At 40.7% G+C, this 24,831-nt stretch overlaps 1 non-coding gene across 1 annotated transcript; it reads left to right on the top strand.

Moving 5' to 3' along the window:
• Window positions 1-16,411: 16,411 nt before the first annotated feature.
• Window positions 16,412-16,519, top strand: LOC130937590 (small nucleolar RNA R71). Its single transcript, XR_009068802.1, has one exon. It is a non-coding gene; the product is annotated as a small nucleolar RNA R71 (small nucleolar RNA).
• Window positions 16,520-24,831: the final 8,312 nt, after the last annotated feature.

Below are 24,831 nucleotides of genomic sequence, written 5' to 3'. Positions count from 1 at the left end.
AGGGGTAGGGTTCGGTTATGAATGGGTGGGTTTGGGAGGGAAAGTGGTTTGAATTTGAATGGTGAGGTAGGTGAGGTTTTATGAAGGATGGATGTGAGTGGTGAAGAGAATAGTGGGATTTGATAGGTGAGGGGTTTTTGGGGAAGAGTGGTCAGTAGCTTGACAGTGGGCTCTCATGGAACCTCACAGATGCTCAGAGCAATGTTGGAACCTCCCAACACCAAACTTAGAGTTTGAATGTGGGGGTTCAACACCAAACTTAGAAGTTGGTTGTGGCCTCCCAACACCAAACTTAGAGTTTGACTGTGGGGGCTCTGTTTGACTCTGTTTTGAGAGAAGCTCTTCATGCATCCTCTCCATGGTGACAGAGGGATATCCTTGAGCCTTAAACACAAAGGATTCTTCATTCACTTGAATGATCAATTCTCATCTGTCTACATCAATCACAGCCTTTGCTGTGGCTAGGAAGGGTCTGCCAAGGATGATGGATTCATCCATGCACTTTCCAGTCTCTAGGACTATGAAATCAACAGGGATGTAATGGTCTTCAATCTTTACCAGAACATCCTCTACAAGCCCATAAGCTTGTTTTCTTGAATTGTCTGCCATCTTTAGTGAGATTCTTGCAGCTTGTACCTCAAAGATCCCTAGCTTCTCCATTACAGAGAGAGGCATGAGGTTTACACTTGACCCTAGGTCACACAAGGCCTTCTTGAAGGTCATGGTGCCTATGGTACAAGGTATTGAGAACTAGATCCACCAAACTCCCCTCCAGCACATGAACTGTGGAACAATTACTACCCCCCAACCCAGGAAAGGATAACCAGTGCCGTTCACACACAACCAACCCACAACAAAAAATAGCCACTGGTGCACGAAATTGTGATCATCAATGGCGCCATCAACATGGTACGCTCAATTGCAATCTCAACTCTTTATCACAACTTCGCACAACTAACCAGCAAGTGCACTGGGTCGTCCAAGTAATAAACCTTACCCGAGTAAGGGTCGATCCCACGGAGATTGTTGGTATGAAGCAAGCTATGGTCATCTTGTAAATCTCAGTCAGGCAGATTCAAATGGTTATGGATGATATATGAATAAAGCATAAAGATAGAGATACTTATGTAATTCATTGGTGAGAATTTCAGATAAACGTATGAAGATGCTTTGTCCCTTCCGTCTCTCTGCTTTCCTACTGTCTTCATCCAATCCTTCTTACTCCTTTCCATGGCCAGCTGTATGTTGGGCATCACCGTTGTCAGGGGCTACAGTCCCGTCCTCTCAGTGAAAATGTTCAACGCGCTCTGTCACAGCACGGCTAATCATCTGTCGGTTCTCAATCAGGTTGGAATAAAATCCATTGATTCTTTTGCGTCTGTCACTAACGCCCAGCCTTCAGGAGTTTGAAGCTCGTCACAGTCATTCAATCCTTGAATCCTACTCAGAATACCACAGACAAGGTTTAGACCTTCCGGATTCTCTTGAATGCCGCCATCAGTTCTAGCTTATACCATGAAGATTCCGATTAAGGAATCCAAGAGATAAACATTCAAGCCTTGTTTGCTTGTAGAACGGAAGTGGTTGTCAGGCACGCGTTCATAAGGGAGAATGATGATGAGCGTCACATAATCATCACATTCATCATGTTCTTGGGTGGGAATGAATATCTTAGAACAAGAATAAGCTGAATTGAATAGAAGAACAATAGTAATTGCATTAATACTCGAGGTACAGCAGAGCTCCACACCTTAATCTATGGTGTGTAGAAACTCCACCGTTGAAAATACATAAGAACAAGGTCTAGGCATGGCCGTGAGGCCAGCCCCCAAAATGTGATCAAAAGATTCCAAGATCTAAACATGATCAAAGATCCAAAGATGAAAAATACAATAGCAAAAGGTCCTATTTGTAGAGAACTAGTAGCTTAGGGTTTACAAAGATGAGTAAATGAAATAAAAATCCACTTCTGGGCCCACTTGGTGTGTGCTTGGGCTGAGCATTGAAGCATTTTCGTGTAGAGACTTCTCTTGGAGTTAAACCCCAGCTTTTGTGCCAGTTTGGGCATTTAACTCCCATTCTTGTGCCAGTTCCGGCGTTTAACGCCGGGCAGTTTTGAGCTGATTTGGAACGCCGGTTTGGGCCATCAAATCTCGGGCAAAGTATGGGCTATTATACATTGCTGGAAAGCCCAAGATGTCTACTTTCCAACGTAGTTGAGAGCGCGCCAATTGGGCTTCTATAGCTCCAGAAAAGCACTTCGAGTGCAGGGAGGTCAGAATCCAACAGCATCTGCAGTCATTTTCAGCCTCTGAATCAGATTTTTGCTCAGGACCCTCAATTTCAGCCAGAAAATACTTGAAATCACAGAAAAATACACACACTCATAGTAAAGTCTAGAAAAGTAAATTTTAACTAAAAACTAATAAAAATATACTAAAAACTAACTAAAACATACTGAAAACATACTAAAAACAATGCCAAAAAGCGTATAAATTATCCGCTCATCAGCCACGAACAGACGATCGTCGATCTGGCAAGCTCAAGGCAATTGACGACTTGGGAGAACAAGAGAACTGAATTATTCGAGAGCTACACCAACGAGTGTAGACATTAGAAGGTCAGGTCGCCTCTAAAAAACGATACCAACCGGAACGCAAAAGCGAAGCGGTCTCCCGAACCGTGTCGCGAAGAGATGTAAGGCACGATAGGTCGCCAAAACAACAACACGGTAGGTGTAGGAACCGCAGCAAGTCCTGGAACCCAAATGCCATCACGATGATGATGATGAAAGGAGATACCAAAGAAACTCTAAGTGCAGGAGTAGCGAACGTGTGATAATGGGAGCCACCCCATTCATTGAGAAAGTTCTGAAGGCCAAACTACCAAAGGGTTTTTGACAAACTAACAGACAAGAAGTATGACGGCTCCAAAGACCCTTAGGAACACCTAACAACCTTTGTGGTCAAGATGAACTTGGAAGTTGTAGCTCACGCAGTTTGATGCAGGGCCTTCCTGGTAAATCGGGTTGGAGTAGCAATCAAATGGTTCAATGCCCTCCCGAACGAATCAATATCCTATTTTACTGACATCTCCAAAAAATTCATGGCACAATTCACTTCACGGATTGCAAAGACAAAGAACCCCATCAGCTTGTTCGGGGTCACTCAACGACCAAACGAACCCACAAGGAAATACCTAGATAGGTTCAACGATGAGTGTTTAGATGTCGATGGACTAACAGATTCGGTGGCCAGCCTATGCCTAACCAACAGGCTAATGAACGAGGATTTCCGAAAATACCTCACAAACAAACCGATCTAGACCATGCATGAAATCTAGAACGTAACAAAGGAGTATATAAACGACGAATAATTTTGCCAAGTCATGGTAGCCAATAAGAAGTACCCCGGACATACGGCTCCATGAAATAACCCACCACCCAAAGAAAATCCCGAGGAGCATTTCAAAACTAGTGCCTACAACTGATCGTCCAGAGTGGGGAAGTTTATGAACTATACCCTTCTGCTAGTCCCGATCACCGAGATTTATCACCAAAAACCAGAAGGGACATCCTCACAAAGGCCAGGCAATTAAAAGAATGCATAGGCAGTAACAAAAGCATGTACTGCTTCGACTTCAAAGATGCCCTCGAACAAGCCATCAAGAGGGAAAACTCCCTGAGTTTGCTAAAATTATTCGGGAACCCAGGAGGGCTGAAAGGGAGAAGTCACCAGAGCAGGAAGGTCAAAATCTTAGAATGGTGAGACCGGCACATCGTGAAAGCCTAGAGACCGACCCAGCAATAATAGTAAATGTCATCACTAGAAAAGATACATCTAAAAAATCCAAATCCTTATTAAAAAAAGGATATTTGAGTGTTGGCTATAAGAGACAAAAAAAAAACCTTCTCCCTTCTAACAATGATAATGTTCTCCCTTGATGACTACCAAAATGGCACCTCGGCAGAAGATACCCCCTTTGTCATCTCAGCCAAAGTGGGAACTGGGTTAATAAGACATATACTAGTGGACACCGAAGCTAACTCTAACATCATTTTCGAAGGAGCATTCGATAAGTTAGGATTCTGAAACAAAAACTTACAAAGTCACCGCAACAGAGTATCTGGACTTGGAGACAATTTCCTCAAACCGGATGGTTCTATAGTGCTACCAATTACCATAAGAATCGGCAGCTAAAAGAAAACCATACTCTCTGAGTTTGTCATCTTAAAGGACTACACGACATATGATGAGGGGATATTTCATACACTTTTTGGCATTATTTTCATATAGTTTTCATTATGTTTTCTTTAAGTTTTATTATGTTTTCATAGGGTTTAGTGCAAAATTCACATTTTTGTATTCTACTTTGAGTTTGTGTTTTATGTTGATTTCAGGTATTTTCTGGCTAAAATTGAGGAGCTTGAGCAAAAGTCTGATTCAGAAGCAGAGAAATGACTGCAGATGCTGTCATGATCTGACCTCTGTGCACTCGAAGGAGCTTTTCTAGAGCTATAGAAGTCCAAATGACGCTCGCTCAATGGCTATGGAAAGTTAATATCCAGGACTTTCCAGAAATGTATAATAGTTCATACTTTGCTTTGCAAATAAAGTCCCAAAACTGGCATTCAACGCTAGCCACCAGCCCTATTCCTGGCATCCAGCGCCCACAGGGGAGCAGCTGGTGTCCATCAGCCATGATGGAGTCCCTAGCCAGCGTTCAATGCCCCTAAGGGGTACTAGCTCATGGGAAACATTCAAGCTCAGCCCAAACACTCACTAAGTGGACCCCAGAAGTGGATTTTTGCACTACAAGACTAGTTTATCTTATTTTCTGTAATTCTTAGTTACTAGACTAGTATAAATATAACAAAGATCATCATTGTTAAGGACTTTTAGATCTTTGCCCATTCGAATACTATTATGTACAGTATGAGTCACTAACCTCCTAAGGTTAAGGTTAGGAGCTCTGTTGAGTTTCATAGATTAATAATATTACAGTTTGCATTCAATATGTCTGATTCTATTCTCTTATGCAACCTCGTTCTTCATCTTATGAATTGAGGGTGACCCCTGACAATCACCCTTGTTCTACATGGGTTCCGTGCAATTTTTGACCCGGATAGTGTTGAACTAAAGCTATAGATTGCATTGCAGATTCCAATAGAGCATCTGAGAAACTTTGGATATATGACATATAATCCCGTGGACTATGGGTGCTTGAGGTCTCTGTGGCGTTAAGGCTAGAGTCAGAGAAGTAGCACTTTCTGATCCGGAAGATCTACCTTGTTTGTGGCACCATGAGTAGGATCGTGAAGGGGAGTAGATTGCTTAGAGATTTATCTTCTACTATAGTGAGAAACCTAGAGATGGCATGATGAGAGGACATGAGTCATCTCAATGTAGTGGATTGCTATAGTGGAGGAGGTTAACTTGATGAGAGGAGATGAGTTAATCACTTATGGCTGCCATTGAAGGAATCAGAAGGTTATTAAAGAAGACAGTAAGAAAAGTTAACCCAGAAAGACAAAGTATCTCCGAAGCCTCAACGGTTCTATCACCATTGATTTCTCATCTATCCAGTAATGTTTAGTTTTTTATCTGTTTTATGTGCTTTTCGTGACAAACTATAATTTCTATCTGCCTAACTAAGATCTGCAAGATATCCACTACTTGCTCAAACCAACAATCTCCGTGGGATCGACCCTCACTCACCTAAGGTATTACTTGGACGACCCGGTATACTTGCCAGTCTATATGTGTGAATTCTGTGGAGCCAGTTTCGTGCACCAACATACAACATCATCCTAGGGAGGAAGACAAACTACAACCTCTCTGCCGCTATATTCACCGAATTCCTAATCATGAAGTTCTAAGCAGATGACAAAACCATAGGAACCATACATGGCGATAGGAAAGTTGTGGTGAAGTGTGACAACACAAGCCTGGCCCGATGAAAATTGTATCGGATCGCAGCGAGAATTTTCCTAGCCGACTTGGTTGCACGACAAGACAACTAGCCCTGACAAGAACTGAAGGGAGACATGTCAAAGCTATAAATAAGGCAAAACAAATATGAGTTCACCTTCATCAAGAAGAACATTCCCTTTAACCTAGAAGGGGAACTCGCAGAACTTCTGAAGGAGAACAGAGAACTCTTCGCCTTCACTCCTTTTGACATGCCAGGATACACCCGAACTTGATGTCTCGCCAGCTAGCCGTGAACCCCAAGGCGAAGCCAGTAGCCCAAAGGAGAAAGAAGATGTCCGTTGACCAGGAAAGTGACGTCAAAAAGCAAGTCAAAAGCTTACTAGAAGTCGGCTTCATTTGGGAACTGCCTTGTACGACTTGGCTGACCAATATTGTGTTAGTAAAGAAGGCAAACGGCAAATGGTGAATGTGTGCCACCAACACATACTTGAATAGAGATTTTCCAAAAGATGCCTTTTCCCTACAAAACATCGACAGACTGGTGGACGCCACCTTGGGATATAAGTACCTTAATTTTATGGATGCATATTCAGGGTACAACAGATACCCATGCACAAGCTAAACGAGGAGAAAATGACATTCATAACCCTGGAAGGCACATACTGCTACACAATCATGCCCTTCGGGATAAAGAATGTAGGTGCCACCTACCAAAGACTTGTCACGAAGATCTTCAAAGATCTCTCAGAAACAAAGCTGAAGGTTGACATTGACGACATGCTCGCCAAAACGGAAAAGAGCAAAGCGCTTATTGGTGACCTCAAACTTATATTGAGTACCTTGAGGAAACACTGGATGCGCCTCAACACGGGAAATTATGCATTCAGAATGGATGCAAGAAAATTCCTAGGCTTCATGATTACACAACGGGAAGTGTAGGCAAGCCCGAAAAAGTGCTAGGCCATTCTCGCGATGAGCAGTCCCGCATGTCTCAAGGTCATTGATGAACGAATTTTTGTGTGATCTAGAATTCACAAATATATTCTCGTTGAAAGTATAGTTCCTAAACCAACAATAATCCTTTCATACAAAAATTTGGTTGTCACTAAAACAAACCCCTAAAAGTAATAATCGAAGTATTCAAATCTCGGGTCGTCTCTCAAAGGAATTACAGGAGGTGTTCTTGTTATTGGTTATGAGTTGTATATGTTGGGGTTTTTGAATAAGAGACAAGAAAAGTGAATCACAAAGGAATTTAAATGATAAAACGGTCTTGGCAAGGTTTGGTGGTCAAGGATCTCTATCCTTATCACTAACCACAACATGAGAATTGGCAAGGATCAATCCCATTAAATCATCCTCTAACTAGTAGAGGAAAGTTAAATGAGCTATATCAATCCAAGTCCATAAGTCCTAGCTATTCACTAATTGAATTAATGAGAACTAGAGTCAATGGCTACCAATAATCAATTACTTGGACATTAGTGACTCAAGAGTTCCTAAGTTACCATCCCAAGCCAAGAACATAAAATTCTACTCTAACATCCTTCCAAGCATTTTATCAAACACTTGGAGGGCATAACATAAAAGCATAGAAAATTAATAAGGGAATATTAAATCTAAAACCAATAATTGCAAAATCAATGATAACAAATAATAGAAGAATCAATAAACATGAAATACTTCAAATTGCATTAAAAGGAAAATCAATCTAACATGAGGAGTTCATAAACTAAATTGTAGAATAAATAGATCAACAAGAGAATATAGATAAACTAAAATACTTGAACAGATAAGAGTAGAAGAGAACTAAATCAAAGTATAATAGAAATCAGAAACTGAAAAGGAATAAAACTTAGAATCCTAAAACCTAGAGAGAGAAGAGGGCCTCTCTTTCTCTAGAAAACTACATCTAAAACCTAAAATTGTGAATAATGATTGAAAGAATGATTGATGCCTTCCCCCTTCTGTCCTTGGTCTCTTTAGCCTTTTTTCGCCTAGGATTAGCTTCAAAATTGGGCTAGAAACCCCTCTGAAATCGCTAGGTGCGATTTCATTAAAAGTGTCAGCATACGCATCCCTGGAGTATTGTGCAATCCACGCGTGTGCGTATGGTGCGCGCACGCGTCCATGGGCGCGTTCCAAATTCATGGCTTTTCATGATTTCTCCACTTTTCATGCTTTCTCTTTACTTCTTTGATCCATTCCTAGCCCCTTTTCAATCTGAAATCACTAACAAACACATCATGGCATCTAGTGGAATCAAAGGGGGATTAAAATTATCAAATTAAGTGTCTAGAAACATGTTTTCACACTTAAGCACAAATTAGGAGACAATCACAAAACTATGCTATTTCATTGAGTAAATGTAAGAAAAGGTTGACAAAATACTCTAGATTCAACACAAGATAAACCCTACAAATGGGGTTTATCAGACGTCCAAAGGCTCATTGGATGACTAGCTGTTCTCTCGCGCTTCATTAGAGCCTCGGCCCAGAAGGTTATCCCCTTTTTCAAACTGATGAAAAAAGGGATAAGTTTTAAGTGGAAACTCGAATGTGAAGAGGACTTACAACACTTCAAGAATGTGTTATCAGAACCTATTGTACTTTCAAAGCCCAAAGCAGGACAGACATTGTGTCTTTACCACTCCATAATGGAAGAAGAGCTAGCAGTGGCATTAATCCGAGATAATGAGCAGAAAATGCAAGGACCAATATACTTCATAAGTATGTTTCTCCAGAATGCCGAGTCGCGTTATTCCTAACACGAGAAGCTCACGTATGCATTTCTCGTAGTTTTCCAACAACTCTGAGAATGCTTCCAAAGCCACCCTATCGCGGTCCGGACAGACCTGGCCATTAAGCAAGTACTAAGAAGCTAGACTATCGCGGTCCGGACAGACCAGGCCATTAAGCAAGTACTAACAAGTCATCTTAGGCTAGTTTCACACGCTTTTTCAGTCATTTTTACTTAGTTTTCACGCATTTTGTGCACAATAAGTGATTGGAATGGAATTTCATGTTAATCTTGATTCAATCAAACATTATTAATTTTATACAAAATCATCATATTTATGCGAGAATTAGGTGATTATTATAAATGATGCAAAAATTTGTGATTTTGGTGAGACTTTGATTACATGTTTGGTTGATTTCTGGTGAAAAAATGGAGAGAAAGAGGGGCAGTGCAGAGTAACGCTGCGTTCAAATAAAGAACGCCATGCTCTCTAGTGACGCGCATGCGTACAAGACGCTTACGCATCAGGCAACGATTATTGAAGACCCACGCGTACACGTGCATGACGTGTACGCATCGATGTGATTGGCGCTCATTTACATAGAGAGCGCTACGTTGGCTTAATGAGCGTTTTCGAGCAAGTTTGAATTTGGAATTGAAAGTTTTGCAACCGACGCGCACGCGTACATAACGCGCACGTTGATGAGCGGATAATTTATACGCTTTTTGGCATTGTTTTTAGTATGCTTTTAGTATGTTTTAGTTAGTTTTTATTATATTTTTATTAGTTTTTAGTTAAAATTCACTTTTCTGGACTTTACTATGAGTTTTGTGTTTTTCTGTGATTTCAGGTATTTTCGGGCTGAAATTGAGGGACCTGAGCAAAAATCTGATTCAGAGACTGAAAAGGACTGTAGATGCTGTTGGATTCTGACCTCCCTGCACTCGAGGTAGATTTTCTGGAGCTACAGAAGCCCAATTGGCGCGCTCTCAATTGCGTTTGAAAGTAGACATTCTGGGCTTTCCAGCAATGTATAACAGTCCATACTTTGCCCGAGATTTGATGGCCCAAACTGGCGTTCCAAATTAGCTTCAGAATTCCTGGCGTTTAACGCCGGAACTGGCACAAAAGTTGGAGTTAAACGCCCAAACTGGCACAAAAGCTGGCGTTTAACTCCAGGGAAAGTCTCTACACATGAAAACTTCAATGCTCAGCCCAAGCACACACCAAGTGGACCCCGGAAGTGGATTTTTACGTCATTTACTCATTTCTGTATATCCTAGGTTACTAGTTCACTATAAATAGGATCTTTTGACATTGTATCTTTACCTCATGACACTTTACACGTTTCATATTGTACCTTCTATGGCATGAGTCTCTAAACCCCATGGTTGGGTGGTGCGCGAAATTGTGAACTATACTTTTTCACAACTCTCATAATCCCTGGTAATGGCTCCAAAAACTTGGTGCGCTCAATACCATGGCATTACACAACTTCGCACAACTAACCAGCAAGTGCACTGGGTCGTCCAAGTAATAAACCTTACATGAGTAAGGGTCGATCCCACGGAGATTGTTAGTATTGAAGCAAGCTATGGTCATCTTGTAAATCTTAGTCAGGCAAACTCAGATATATATGGTGATGAACGAAAATAACATAAAAGATAAAGATAGTGATACTTATGTAACTCATTGGTAGGAACTTCAGATAAGCGCATGAAGATGCCTTCCCTTCCGTCTCTCTGCTTTCCTACTGTCTTCATCCAACCCTTCTTACTCCTTTCCATGGCAAGCTCGTATAGGGTCTCACTGTTGTCAGCAGCTACCTCCCATCCTCGCAGTGAAAGCTAATGCTCAATACTCTGTCACAGTACGGCCAATCACCGGTTCGGTTCCCTCCCCTACCGGAATAGAATAACTCTTTTGCGTCTGTCACTAACGCCCAGTAGGTTACAGGTTTGAAGCACGTCACAGTCATTCAGTCATTGGATCCTACTCAGAATACCACAGACAAGGTTAGACCTTCCGGATTCTCTTGAATGCTGCCATCAGTTCTTGCCTATACCACGAAGACTCTGATCTCACGGAATGGCTGGCTCGTTTGTCAGGCGAGCACTCGGTTGTCAGGCGATCAACCATGCATCGTGCAATCAGGAATCCAAGAGATATTCACTAAGCCTCAGATGCTTGTAGAACAAGAATGGTTGTCAGTCACCTTGTTCATGGGTGAGAATGGTGATGGGCGTCAATCATCACCTTCATCATGTTGAAGAACAAGTGATATCTTGGTAAAAGAACAAGTGGAATTGAATGGAAGAACAATAGTAATTGCATTAATACTCGAGGTACAGCAGAGCTCCACACCTTAATCTATGGTGTGTAGAAACTCCACCGTTGAAAATACATAAGCATAAGGTCTAGGCATGGCCGAATGGCCAGCCTCCCAATGATCTAAGAACTAAAATGTCCAAAGATGATCTACAGATCTAAAAGTGATCAAAAGATTTTTTTACAATAGTAAAAGGTCCTACTTATAAGAAACTAGTAGCCTAGGGTGTACAGAAATGAGTAAATGACATAAAAATCCTCTTCCGGGCCCACTTGGTGTGTGCTTGGGCTGAGCAATAAAGCAATTTCGTGTAGAGACTCTTCTTGGAGTTAAACGCCAGCTTTGGTGCCAGTTTGGGCGTTTAACTCCCATTTGGGTGCCAGTTCCAGCGTTTAACGCTGGGATTTCTTGAGGTGACTTTGAACGCCGGTTTGGGCCATCAAATCTTGGGCAAAGTATGGACTATTATATATTGCTGGAAAGCCCAGGATGTCTACTTTCCAACGCCGTTGAGAGCGTGCCAATTGGTCTTCTGTAGCTCCAGAAAATCCACTTCGAGTTCAGGGAGGTCAGAATCCAACAGCATCTGCAGTCCTTTTGAGTCTCAGAATCAGATTTTTGCTCAGGTCCCTCAATTTCAGCCAGAAAATACCTGAAATCACAGAAAAACACACAAACTCATAGTAAAGTCCAGAAAAGTGAATTTTAACTAAAAACTAATAAAAATATACTAAAAACTAACTAGATCATACTAAAAACATACTAAAAACAATGCCAAAAAGTATACAAATTATCCGCTCATCACAACACCAAACTTAAATTGTTGCTTGTCCTCAAGCAACTGAAAATCAAATAAGATAAAAAGAAGAGAATATGCAATGAATTCCAAAAACATCTGTGAAGATCAGTATTAATTAGATGAGCGGGGCTTTTACTTTTTGCCTCTGAACAGTTTTGGCATCTCACTCTATCCCTTGTAATTCAGAATGATTGGCTTCTTTAGGAACTCAGAATCCAGATAGTGTTAGTGATTCTCCTAGTAAAGTATGATGATTCTTGAACATAGCTATTTATTGAGTCTTGGCTGTGGCCCAAAGCACTCTGTCTTCCAGTATTACCACCGGATACATACATGCCACAGACACATAATTGGGTGAACCTTTTTAGATTGTGACTCAGCTTTGCTAAAGTCCCCAATTAGAGGTGTCCAGGGTTCTTAAGCACACTCTTATTTGCCTTGGATCACAACTTTATTCTTTCTTTTTCTTTCTTTTTCTCTTTCCTTTTTTTTTCGGTTTTTTTTTTTCATTTGCTTTTTTTTTTTCGTTTTTGCAATGCTTTTTCTTGCTTCAAGAATCATTTTATTGATTTTTCAGATCCTCAGTAACATGTCTCCTTTTTCATCATTCTTTCAAGAGCCAACATTCATGAACCACAAATTCAAAAGACATATGCACTGTTTAAGCATACATTCAGAGAACAAAAATATTGCCACCACATCAAAATAATTAAACTATTATAAAATTCAAAATTCATGCAATTCTTTCTTTTATCAATTAAGTACGTTTTTATTGAAGAAAGGTGATGGATTCATAGGACATTCATAACCTTAAGGCATAGACACTAAGATACTAATGATCATAAGACACAAACATGGATAAACATAAGCATTAAAATTCGAAAAACAGAAGAACAAATAACAAGGAAATCAAAGAACGGGTCCACCTTAGTGATGGCGGCTCTTTCTTCCTCTTGAAGATCCTATGGAGTGTTTGAGCTCCTCAATGTCTCTTCCTTGTCTTTGTTGCTCCTCCCTCATGATTCTTTGATCTTCTCTAATTTCATGAAGGATGATGGAGTGTTCTTGATGCTCCACCCTCAGTTGTCCCATGTTGGAACTTAGTTCTCCTAGGGAGGTGTTTAGTTGCTCCCAATAGTTTTGTGGAGGAAAATTCATCCCTTGAGGAATCTCAGGGATCTCATGATGAGTGAGATCTCTTGTGTACTCCATCCTTTTCTTGGTGATGGGCTTGTCCTCATCAATGGGAATGTCTCCCTCTATGTCAACTCCAACTGAATAACAGAGGTGACAAATGAGATGAGGAAAGGCTAACCTTGCCAAGGTGGAGGTCTTGTCCGCCACCTTATAGAGTTCTTGGGCTATAACCTCATGAACCTCTATTTCTTCTCCAATCATGATACTATGGATCATGATGGCCCGGTCTATGGTAACTTCGGACCGGTTGCTAGTGGGGATGATTGAGCGTTGTATGAACTCTAACCATCCTCTAGCGACGGGCTTGAGGTCATGCCTTCTCAATTGGATCGGCTTTCCTCTTGAATCTTGCTTCCATTGTGCGCCCTCTTCACATATGGTTGTGAGGACTTGGTCCAACCTTTGATCAAAGTTGACCCTTCTAGTGTAAGGATGCTCATCTCCTTGCATCATAGGCAAGTTGAACGCCACCCTCACACTCTCCGGACTAAAATCCAAGTATTTCCCCCGAACCATAGTGAGATAATTCTTTGGATTCGGGTTCACACTTTGGTCATGGTTCTTTGTGATCCATGCATTGGCATAGAACTCTTGAACCATCAAGATTCTGACTTGTTGAATGGGGTTGGTAAGAACTTCCCAACCTCTTCTTCGGATCTCATGGCGGATCTCCGGATATTCACCCTTTTTGAGTGAAAAGGGGACCTCGGAGATCACCTTCTTCAAGGCCACAACTTCATAGAAGTGGTCTTGATGCACCCTTGAGAGGAATCTATCCATCTCACATGACTCGGAGGTGGAAGCTTTTGCCTTCCCTTTCCTCTTTTTAGAGGTTTCTCCGGCCTTGGATGCCATAAATGGTTATGGAAAAACGAAAAAGCAACGCTTTTACCACACCAAACTTAAAATGCTTGCTCGTCCTCGAGCAAAAGAAGAAAGAGAGTAGAAGAAGAAGAAATGAGGAAGAAGGGAGATGGTAGTGTGTTCGGCCAAAGAGGGGGAGAAGTGGTGTTTAGGTTGTGTGAAATTGAAGAGTTGAAGAAGGGTATTTATAGGAGAAAAGGGGGGTAAAGGTTCGGCCATTATGGGTGGGTTTGGGAGGGAAAGTGGTTTGAATTTGAAGGGTGAGGTTGGTGGGGATTTATGAAGGATGGATGTGAATGGTGAAGAGAAAGATGGGATTTGATAGGTGAAGGGTTTTTGGGGAAGAGGTGTTGAGGTGATTGGTGAATGGGGGAAGAAGAGAGAGAGTGATGGTAGGGTCCTGTGGGGTCCACAGATCCTGTAGTGTCAAGGAAAAGTCATCCCTGCACCAAATGTTGCTCAAAATCACGTTTTGAGCCATTTCTGGCGTTAAACGCCGGGCTGGTGCCCATTCCTGGCGTTTAACGCCAGGTTCTTGCCCTTTACTGGCGTTTAACGCCAGTTTGGTGCCCCTTTCTGGCGTTAAACGCCCAGAAGGGTGCCAGACTGGGCGTTAAACGCCCAACAGCTAGCATTACTGGCGTTTGAACGCCAGCTTCTTCTCCTCCAGGGTGTGCTGTTTTTCTTCCTGTTTTTCATTCTGTTTTTGCTTTTTTCATTGTTTTTGTGACTTCTTATGATCATCAACCTACAAAAAAGATAAAATAACAAAAGAAAATAATTAATTATAAAACATTGGGTTGCCTCCCAACAAGCGCTTCTTTAATGTCATTAGCTTGACAGAGGGCTCTCATGGAGCCTCAGAAATGCTCAGAACCGTGTTGAAACCTCCCAACACCAAACTTAGAGTTTGAATGTGGGGTTTCAACACCAAACTTAGAGTTTGGTTGTAGCCTCCCAACACCAAACTTAGAGTTTGACTGTGGGGGCTCTGTTTGGCTCTGTTTTGAGAGAAGCTCTTCATGCTTCCTCTCCATGATGACAGAGGGATGTCCTTGGGCCTTAAACACCAAGGATTTTTCATTCACTTGAATGATTAACTCTCCTCTGTCAACATCAATCACAGCCTTTGCTGTGGCTAGGAAGGGTCTGCCAAGGATGATGGATTCATCCATGCACTTCCCAGTCTCTAAGACTATGAAGTCAGTAGGGATGTAATGGTCTTCAATCTTCACCAAAACATTCTCTACAAGTCCATGAGCTTGTTTTCTTGAATTGTCTGCCATCTCTAATGAGATTCTTGCAGCTTGCACCTCAAAGATCCCTAATTTCTCCATTACAGAGAGGGGCATGAGGTTTACACTTGACTCTAAGTCACACAAGGCCTTCTTGAAGGTCATGGTGCCTATGGTACAAGGTATAGAAAACTTCCCAGGATCCTGCCTCTTTTGAGGCAGTTTCTGCCTAGACAAGTCATCCAGTTCTTTGGTGAGCAAGGGTGGTTCATCCTCCCAAGTCTCATTTCCAAATAACTTGTCATTCAGTTTCATGATTGCTCCAAGGTATTTAGCAACTTGCTCTTCAGTAACATACTCATCCTCTTCAGAGGAAGAATACTCATCAGAGCTCATGAATGGCAGAAGTAAGTCCAATGGAATCTCTATGGTCTCATTTTGAGCCTCAGATTCCCAAGGTTCCTCATTGAGGAACTCAGAGGAGATTGGTGCACGCCCATTGAGGTCTTCCTCAGTGGCGTCCACCTCCTCTCTTTCCTCCCAGAATTCGGCCATGGTTATGGCTTTGCACTCTCCTTTTGGATTTTCTTCTGTATTACTTGGGAGAGTACTAGGAGGGAGTTCAGTAACTTTCTTGCTCAGCTGACCAACTTGTCCTTCCAAATTTCTGATGGAGGACCTTGTTTCACTCATGAAACTTTGAGTGGTCTTTATTAGATCAGAGACCATTGTTGCTAAGTCAGAAGTATTCTGCTTAGAACTCTCTGTCTGTTGCTGAGGAGATGATGGAAAAGGCTTGCCATTGCTAAACCTGTTTCTTCCACCATTATTGTTATTGAAACCTTGTTGAGGTCTCTCTTGATTCTTCCATGAGAGATTTGGGTGATTTCTCCATGAAGAATTGTAGGTATTTCCATAGGGTTCTCCTAGGTAATTCACCTCTTCCATGGAATGGTTCTCAGGATCATAAGCTTCTTCCTCAGATGAAGCTTCCTTAGTACTGCCAGGTGCATTTTGCATTCCAGACAGACTTTGAGAAATCAAATTGACTTGTTGAGTCAATATCTTGTTCTGAGCCAAAATGGCATTCAGAGTATCAATCTCAAGAACTCCTTTCTTCTGACTAGTCCCATTGTTCACAGGATTTCTTTCAGAAGTATACATGAATTGGTTATTTGCAACCATTTCAATTAGCTCTTGAGCTTCTGCAGGCGTCTTCTTCAGATGAAGAGATCCTCCAGCAGAGCTATCCAAAGACATCTTGGATAGTTCAGAGAGACCATCATAGAAAATACCTATGATGCTCCATTCAGAAAGCATGTCAGAAGGACATCTTCTGATTAATTGTTTGTATCTTTCCCAAGCTTCATAGAGGGATTCTCCATCCTTCTGTCTGAAGGTTTGGACTTCCACTCTAAGCTTACTCCATCTTTGTGGTGGAAAGAACTTTGCCAAGAAGGCATTGACTAGCTTTTCCCAAGAGTCCAGGCTTTCTTTAGGTTGAGAATCCAACCATATTCTAGCTCTGTCTCTTACAGCAAAAGGGAATAGCATCAGTCTATAGACCTCAGGGTTAACCCCATTAGTCTTGACTGTGTCACAGATTTGCAAGAATTCAGCTAAAAACTGATGAGGATCTTCCATTGGAAGTCCATGGAACTTGCAATTCTGTTGCATTAGAGAAACTAATTGAGGCTTAAGCTCAAAGTTGTTTGCTCCAATGGCAGGGATAGAGATGCTTCTCCCATAGAAATCAGGAGTAGGTGCAGTAAAGTCACCCAGCACCTTCCTTGCATTGTTGGCATTGTTGTTGTTTTCGGCTGCCATGTGTTCTTCTTCCTTGAAGAATTCGGTCAGGCCCTCTAAAGAGAGTTGTGCTTTGGCTTCTCTTAGCTTTCTCTTCAAGGTCCTTTCAGGTTCAGGATCAGCTTCAACAAGAATGCCTTTGTCTCTGCTCCTGCTCATATGAAGAGAAGAGAAAAAAAATGTGGAATCCTCTATGTCACAGTATAGGGATTCCTTGAAATGTCAGAGGAAAAGAGAAATAGAAAGAAGAAGGAGAAGAAGAATTCGAACTTTAATTAGATAAGGTTCGAATTGTGCATTAAGAAGGAGTAGTACTCCATAAATAGAGGGATGTGGGAAGGAGGGAAGAGAATTTTCGAAAATTCAATTAAAAAGATGTTGATAATTTTCGAAAATTGAAAGTGGAAAAGAAATCAAGTGATTTTTGAAAAAGATTTTTAAAATTAGAAGTCAAGAGATTTGATTGAAACTATTTTGAAAAAGATGTGGTTAAAAAGATTTGATTGAAAAGTTATGGTTTTAAAAAGATGTGATTGAGAAGATATGATTTGAAAACCATTTTAAAAGATATGATTTGAAAACAATTTGAAAAGATATGATTTTGAAAACAAATGACTTGCCTAACAAGAAAAGATATGATTCAAACATAAAACCTTTCTCAACAGAAAAGGCAACAAATTTGAGATGTTCAATCAAATCATTAATTGTTAGTAAGTATCTTTGAAAAAGGAAAGAAATTGATTTTGAAAACATTTGATTGAAAAGAATTGATTTGAAAAAGATTTGATTTTGGAAAACTTGAAAAAAATTGATTTGAAAACAAAATCTTCCCCCTAGCACCATCCTGGCGTTAAACGCCCAGAATGGTATACATTCTGGCGTTTAACGCCCAAAATGCTACCTTTTGGGCGTTAAACGCCCAACCAGGTACCCTGGCTGGCGTTTAAACGCCAGTCTGCCTTCTTCACTGGGCATTTTTGAATGCTCAGCTTTTTCTGTATAATTCCTCTGCAGTGTGTTCTGAATCTTCAATCCCTTGTATCATTGACTTGAAAAGACACAAATTAAAAATATTTTTGGATTTTTTATAATAAAAATGCAACAAGAATCAAATAACAATGCATGCAAGACACCAAACTTAGCAGTTTGTATACTACTGACACTAATGAACTGAAAATGCATATGAGACACACAAAATACTCAAGTCAATAGAATTCAAAGATCAGAGCAAGTGAATCATCAAGAACATCTTGAAGATCACTAAGACATATGAATGCATGCAATTGACACCAAACTTAGGATGAGACACTAGACTCAAACAAGAAATATTTTTGAATTTTATGGTTTTGCAAATTTTTTTTTGTATTTTTCGAAAATTAAGTGGAAAAAAAAGTATCAAAATTCTTAATGAGAATTCCAGGAATCAGTGCAATGCTAGTCTAAGACTCCGGTCCAGGAATTAGACATGGATTCACAGCCAGCCAAGCTTTCAAAGAAAGCTTCGGTCCAAAACACTAGACATGACCAAAGGTCAGCCAAGCCTTAGCAAATCATTGCTCCAAAAGCAAGATTGATACAAAATCAACAAGCTCTTGTGGTGATAAGTTGAAACCTCAGTCCAATCAGATTAGACATGGCTTCTCAGCCAGCCAGATTTCAACAAATCATCATGAAACTCTAGAATTCATCTTCAAGAATTTCGAAAAAAAATACCTAATCTAAGCAACAAGATGAACCGTCAGTTGTCCAGCCTAAACAATCCCGGGCAATAACACCAAAAATTTGATGTTGTTGCCGGATCTTGGCACTGATGTTACCAAAGGCTTGCTCAAAACTGGAACAATCCCCGGCAACGGCGCCAAAAACTTGGTGCGCGAAATTGTGAACTATACTTTTTCACAACTCTCATAATCCCTGGTAATGGCTCCAAAAACTTGGTGCGCTCAATACCATGGCATTACACAACTTCGCACAACTAACCAGCAAGTGCACTGGGTCGTCCAAGTAATAAACCTTACGTGAGTAAGGGTCGATCCCACGGAGATTGTTAGTATTGAAGCAAGCTATGGTCATCTTGTAAATCTTAGTCAGGCAAACTCAGATATATATGGTGATGAACGAAAATAACATAAAAGATAAAGATAGTGATACTTATGTAACTCATTGGTAGGAACTTCAGATAAGCGCATGAAGATGCCTTCCCTTCCGTCTCTCTGCTTTCCTACTGTCTTCATCCAACCCTTCTTACTCCTTTCCATGGCAAGCTCGTATAGGGTCTCACTGTTGTCAGCAGCTACCTCCCATCCTCGCAGTGAAAGCTAATGCTCAATACTCTGTTACAGTACGGCCAATCACCGGTTCGGTTCCCTCCCCTACCGGAATAGAATAACTCTTTTGCGTCTGTCACTAACGCCCAGTAGGTTACAGGTTTGAAGCACGTCACAGTCATTCAGTCATTGGATCCTACTCAGAATACCACAGACAAGGTTAGACCTTCCGGATTCTCTTGAATGCTGCCATCAGTTCTTGCCTATACCACGAAGACTCTGATCTCACGGAATGGCTGGCTCGTTTGTCAGGCGAGCACTCGGTTGTCAGGCGATCAACCATGCATCGTGCAATCAGGAATCCAAGAGATATTCACTAAGCCTCAGATGCTTGTAGAACAAGAATGGTTGTCAGTCACCTTGTTCATGGGTGAGAATGGTGATGGGCGTCAATCATCACCTTCATCATGTTGAAGAACAAGTGATATCTTGGTAAAAGAACAAGTGGAATTGAATGGAAGAACAATAGTAATTACATTAATACTCGAGGTACAGCAGAGCTCCACACCTTAATCTATGGTGTGTAGAAACTCCACCGTTGAAAATACATAAGCATAAGGTCTAGTCATGGCCGAATGGCCAGCCTCCCAATGATCTAAGAACTAAAATGTCCAAAGATGATCTACAGATCTAAAAGTGATCAAAAGATTTTTTTACAATAGTAAAAGGTCCTACTTATAAGAAACTAGTAGCCTAGGGTGTACAGAAATGAGTAAATGACATAAAAATCCTCTTCCGGGCCCACTTGGTGTGTGCTTGGGCTGAGCAATGAAGCAATTTCGTGTAGAGACTCTTCTTGGAGTTAAACGCCAGCTTTGGTGCCAGTTTGGGCGTTTAACTCCCATTTGGGTGCCAGTTCCAGCGTTTAACGCTGGGATTTCTTGAGGTGACTTTGAACGCCGGTTTGGGCCATCAAATCTTGGGCAAAGTATGGACTATTATATATTGCTGGAAAGCCCAGGATGTCTACTTTCCAACGCCGTTGAGAGCGCGCCAATTGGGCTTCTGTAGCTCCAGAAAATCCACTTCGAGTGCAGGGAGGTCAGAATCCAACAGCATCTGCAGTCCTTTTGAGTCTCAGAATCAGATTTTTGCTCAGGTCCCTCAATTTCAGCCAGAAAATACCTGAAATCACAGAAAAACACACAAACTCATAGTAAAGTCCAGAAAAGTGAATATTTAACTAAAAACTAATAAAAATATACTAAAAACTAACTAGATCATACTAAAAACATACTAAAAACAATGCCAAAAAGTATACAAATTATCCGCTCATCATTGGGGGTGAGGAGCTCTGCTGTGTCTTGATGGATTAATGCAATTACTACTGTTTTTCATTCAAACATGCTTGTTTCCATTCTAAGATATCACTTGCTCCTCAACTTGATGAATGTGATGATCCGTGACACTCATCATCATTCTCACCTATGAACGTGTGCCTGACAACCACCTCCGTTCTACTTTAGATTGAGTGGATATCTCTTGGATTCTTTAGCCAGAATCTTCGTGGTATAAGCTAGAATATATTGGTGGCCATTCTTGAGGATCCGGAAGGTCTAAACCTTGTCTGTGGTATTCTGAGTAGCATTCAGGGATTGAATGACTGTGACGAGCTTCAAACTCGCGATTGTAGGGCATTAGTGACAGACGCAAAAGAATCACTGGATTCTATTCCGACATGATCGAGAACCGATAGATGAATAGCCGTGCTGTAACAGAGCGCATTGAACATTTTCACTGAGAGGATGGGAGGTAGCCATTGACAACGATGAAACCCTACATACAGCTTGCCATGGAAGGAGCCTTGCGTGTATGAAGAAGAAGACAGTAGGAAAGCAGAGATTCAGAAGATAGAGTATCTCCAAAACCTCAACCTGTTCTCCATTACTGCAAAACATGTATTTATTTCATGTTCCTCTACTTTTCACAATTAAACCTGAGAATTATTGATCTCCTGACTAAGAGTTACAAGATAACCATAGCTTGCTTCAAGCCGACAATCTCCGTGGGATCGACCCTTACTCACGTAAGGTATTACTTGGACGACCCAGTGCACTTGCTGGTTAGTTGTGTGGAATTGCAAGAGTGTGATTGCAGTTTCGTGCACCAAGTTTTTGGCGCCGTTGCCGGGGATTGTTCGAGTTTCGACAACTGACAGTTTATCTTTTTGCTTAGATTAGGAATATTTTATTTTTGTTGGTTTAGAGTCTTTTATTTGAGTTTAGTTTCAAATTCTAAGTTTGGTGTCTTCTTTGTGTTTTCCTTTAAATTTTCGAAAATTTGTGTTTGATTTTCTAAAAATTTTAAGTTTGGTGTCTTTTATGCTTTTATTCACTTAAAAATTTTTTTAAAAAAAAAATTTGTTCTTGGTGTTCATCTTGATCTTCAAAGTGTTCTTGGTGTTCATCTTGACAGTCAAAGTTTTCTTGTTTGTTCTCTTTGTTTTGATCTAAAATTTCTAAGTTTAGTGTCGTTTTGTTGTTTTTCTCTTTCCTCATTAAAATTTAAAAATAAAAAAATATCATTTCCTTATTTTACTCATAATTTTCGAAATTTTGTATTAAATTAGTCAAAGATTTTCAAAATCATATCTTTTTTTTAGTAAAGTCAAAATTCTAATTTCAAAAATTGATCTTTTCAAATCTTTTTCAAAAATCAAATCTTTTTAATTGCAATCATATCTTCTCAATCATATCTTTTTCAAAATAATTTTCAATCATATCTTTTTAATTGCTAATTCCAAAATCTTTTTAATTAATTAATTAATTTAGTTTTCAATTTTCTTTGATTTTATTTTCTTTTAGTTTTCGAAATTTTATTTTATTTTCCATTTATTTTATTCTATTATTTTCGGTCACTTTTAATTAAATAAAAAAAATATAATTTACTTGCAATCCACATCATCTTCCTTTCTCCATCATGGACCTAAGTGGAGTTGAGCAGTCCAGAAGGACTCTGGGGTCATATGCTAAACCCATTATAGCTGCTTATGGGAGTAGCATCTGTATACCTCCCATCAAAGCAAGCAGTTTTGAGCTAAATCCTCAACTCATTATCATGGTGCAGCAAAATTGTTAGTATTTCGGTCTTCCACAGGAAGAACCTACTGAGTTTCTGGCACAGTTCTTACAAATTACTGACATAGTACGTGATAAATAAGTGGATCAGGATGTCTACAGATTATTACTGTTTCCATTTGCTATAAAAGATCAAGCTAAGAGGTGGTTAAATAACCAACCTACAGCAAGCATAAAAACATGGAGACAGTTATCAGACAAATTCCTGAATCAATTTTACCCTCCAAAAAGGATGACACAGCTGAGGCTGGACATCCAAGGCTTTAAACAAGAGGATAATGAATCCCTTTATAATGCCTGGGAGAGGTACAGAGGTATGCTAAGGAAATGCCCCTCTGAAATGTTTTCAGAGTGGGTACAGTTAGACATCTTCTACTATGGGCTTACAGAAAAAGCTTAGATGTCTTTAGACCACTCAGCTGGTGGATCTATACACATGAGAAAGACGATTGAAGAGGCTCAAAAACTCATAGATACTGTTGCTAGAAATCAACATTTGTACTCTAGCAATGAGTCCTACATAAAGAAAGAGGCCAGAGCAGTAATTACTGATCCTAATCCTCAAGAACAGATTATTGAGCTTAATCAACAATTACTCCTTATGACAAAACAATTAGCAGAATTTAAAGAGATGCTCCAAGACACTAAAAATGCTAACAAGAATATGGAAGCACAATTGAATCAGACAAGACAGCAGCTATCTAAACAGTTAACAGAAGAATGCCAAGCTGTTAAATTAAGGAGTGGGAAGACATTGAATGTATCAACTCAAAGCAGCAAAAAGCTAAGAAAGGAACAACTGACAGAGGATGACCAACCAACTACCCAAAATCCCTCTGAGGACAGTGAGAGCCCAGAGAGGAATGATTCGGCGTCCAAACGCCAGAAAAGGGTTGCAATCTGGCGTTAAATGCCCAAAAAGCACCCAATCCTGGCGTTCAAACGCCACAAAGGGGTCAGACACTTGCAAGCGCTGATAACAACCCCCTTAAGCAAGCTTCTCCAACCACTTCTGTAGGAAATAAACCTGCAGCAACTAAGGTTGAAGAGTATAAAGCCAAGATGCCTTATCCTCAGAAACTCCACAAAGCAGAACAAGACAAACAATTTGCCCGCTTTGCAGACTATCTCAGGACTCTTGAAATAAAGATTCCGTTTGCAGAGGCACTTGAGCAAATACCCTCTTATGCTAAGTTCATGAAAGAGATCTTAAGTCATAAGAAGGATTGGAGAGAAACTGAAAAAGTTTTTCTCACTGAAAAATGCAGTGTAGTCATTTTAAAGAGCTTACCAGAGAAGCTTAAAGATCCTGGAAGCTTTATGATACCATGCACATTAGAGGGTACTTGTACCAAGAAAGCTCTATGTGATCTTGGGGCAAGTATCAACCTAATACCTGCATCCACTATCAGAAAGCTTGGCTTGGCTGAAGAAGTCAAACCAACCCGAATATGCCTCCAACTTGCTGATGGCTCCATTAAATATACATCAGGCGTAATTGAGGACATGATTGTCAAGGTTGGGCCATTCGCCTTTCCCACTGACTTTGTAGTGCTGAAAATGGAAGAGCACAAGAGTGCAACTCTCATTCTAGGAAGACCTTTCCTAGCAACTGGACGAACCCTCATTGACGTCCAAAAAGGGGAATTGACCCTGAGAGTCAATGAGGATGAGTTTAAGTTGAATGATGTCAAAGCTATGCAGCATCCAGACACCCCAAATGACTGCATGAGCTCTGATATCATTGACTCTTTGGTGGAGGAGGTCAATGTGACTGAAAGTCTCGAATCAGAACTAGAGGACATCTTTAAAGATGTTCAGCCTGAGGAATCAGAGGAAATAAAAGAACCTCTAAAAATTCCTTAGGAAGAGAATAAGCCTCCTAAACCCGAGCTCAAACCACTGCCACCATCCCTGAAATATGCATTTCTGGGAGAGGGTGACACTTTTCCAGTGATCATAAGCTCTGCTTTAAATCCACAGGAAGAGAAAGCACCAATTGAAGTGCTAAGGACACACAAGACAGCTCTTGGGTGGTCCATAGGTGATCTTAAGGGCATTAGCCCAGCAAGATGCATGCACAAGATCCTATTGGAGGAAGATGCTAAGCCAGTGGTTCAACCACAGAGGCGGCTAAATCCAGCCATGAAGGAGGTGGTGCAGAAAGAGGTCACTAAGTTACTAGAGGCTGGGATTATTTATCCTATTTCTGATAGCCCCTGGGTAAGCCCTGTCCACGTTGTCCCCAAGAAGGGAGGCATGACAGTGGTTCATAATGAAAAGAATGATCTGGTTCCTACAAGAACAGTTATAGGGTGGCGTATGTGTATTGACTACAGAAGGCTCAATACAGACACCAGGAAGGATCATTTTCTTTTACCATTCATAGACCAGATGCTAGAGAGACTAGCAGGTCATGAATATTATTGCTTTTTGGATGGCTATTTAGGTTACAACCAAATTGCAGTAGATCCTCAGGACCAATAGAAAACAGCATTCACATGTCCTTCTGGAGTGTTTGCCT

Source organism: Arachis stenosperma, chromosome 6 (assembly GCF_014773155.1).
Source record: "Arachis stenosperma cultivar V10309 chromosome 6, arast.V10309.gnm1.PFL2, whole genome shotgun sequence".
In the NCBI taxonomy this organism is placed as follows: domain Eukaryota; kingdom Viridiplantae; phylum Streptophyta; class Magnoliopsida; order Fabales; family Fabaceae; genus Arachis; species Arachis stenosperma.
Note: the sequence above shows the minus strand (reverse complement) of the source record. Positions and strands in the feature narration are given on the sequence as shown.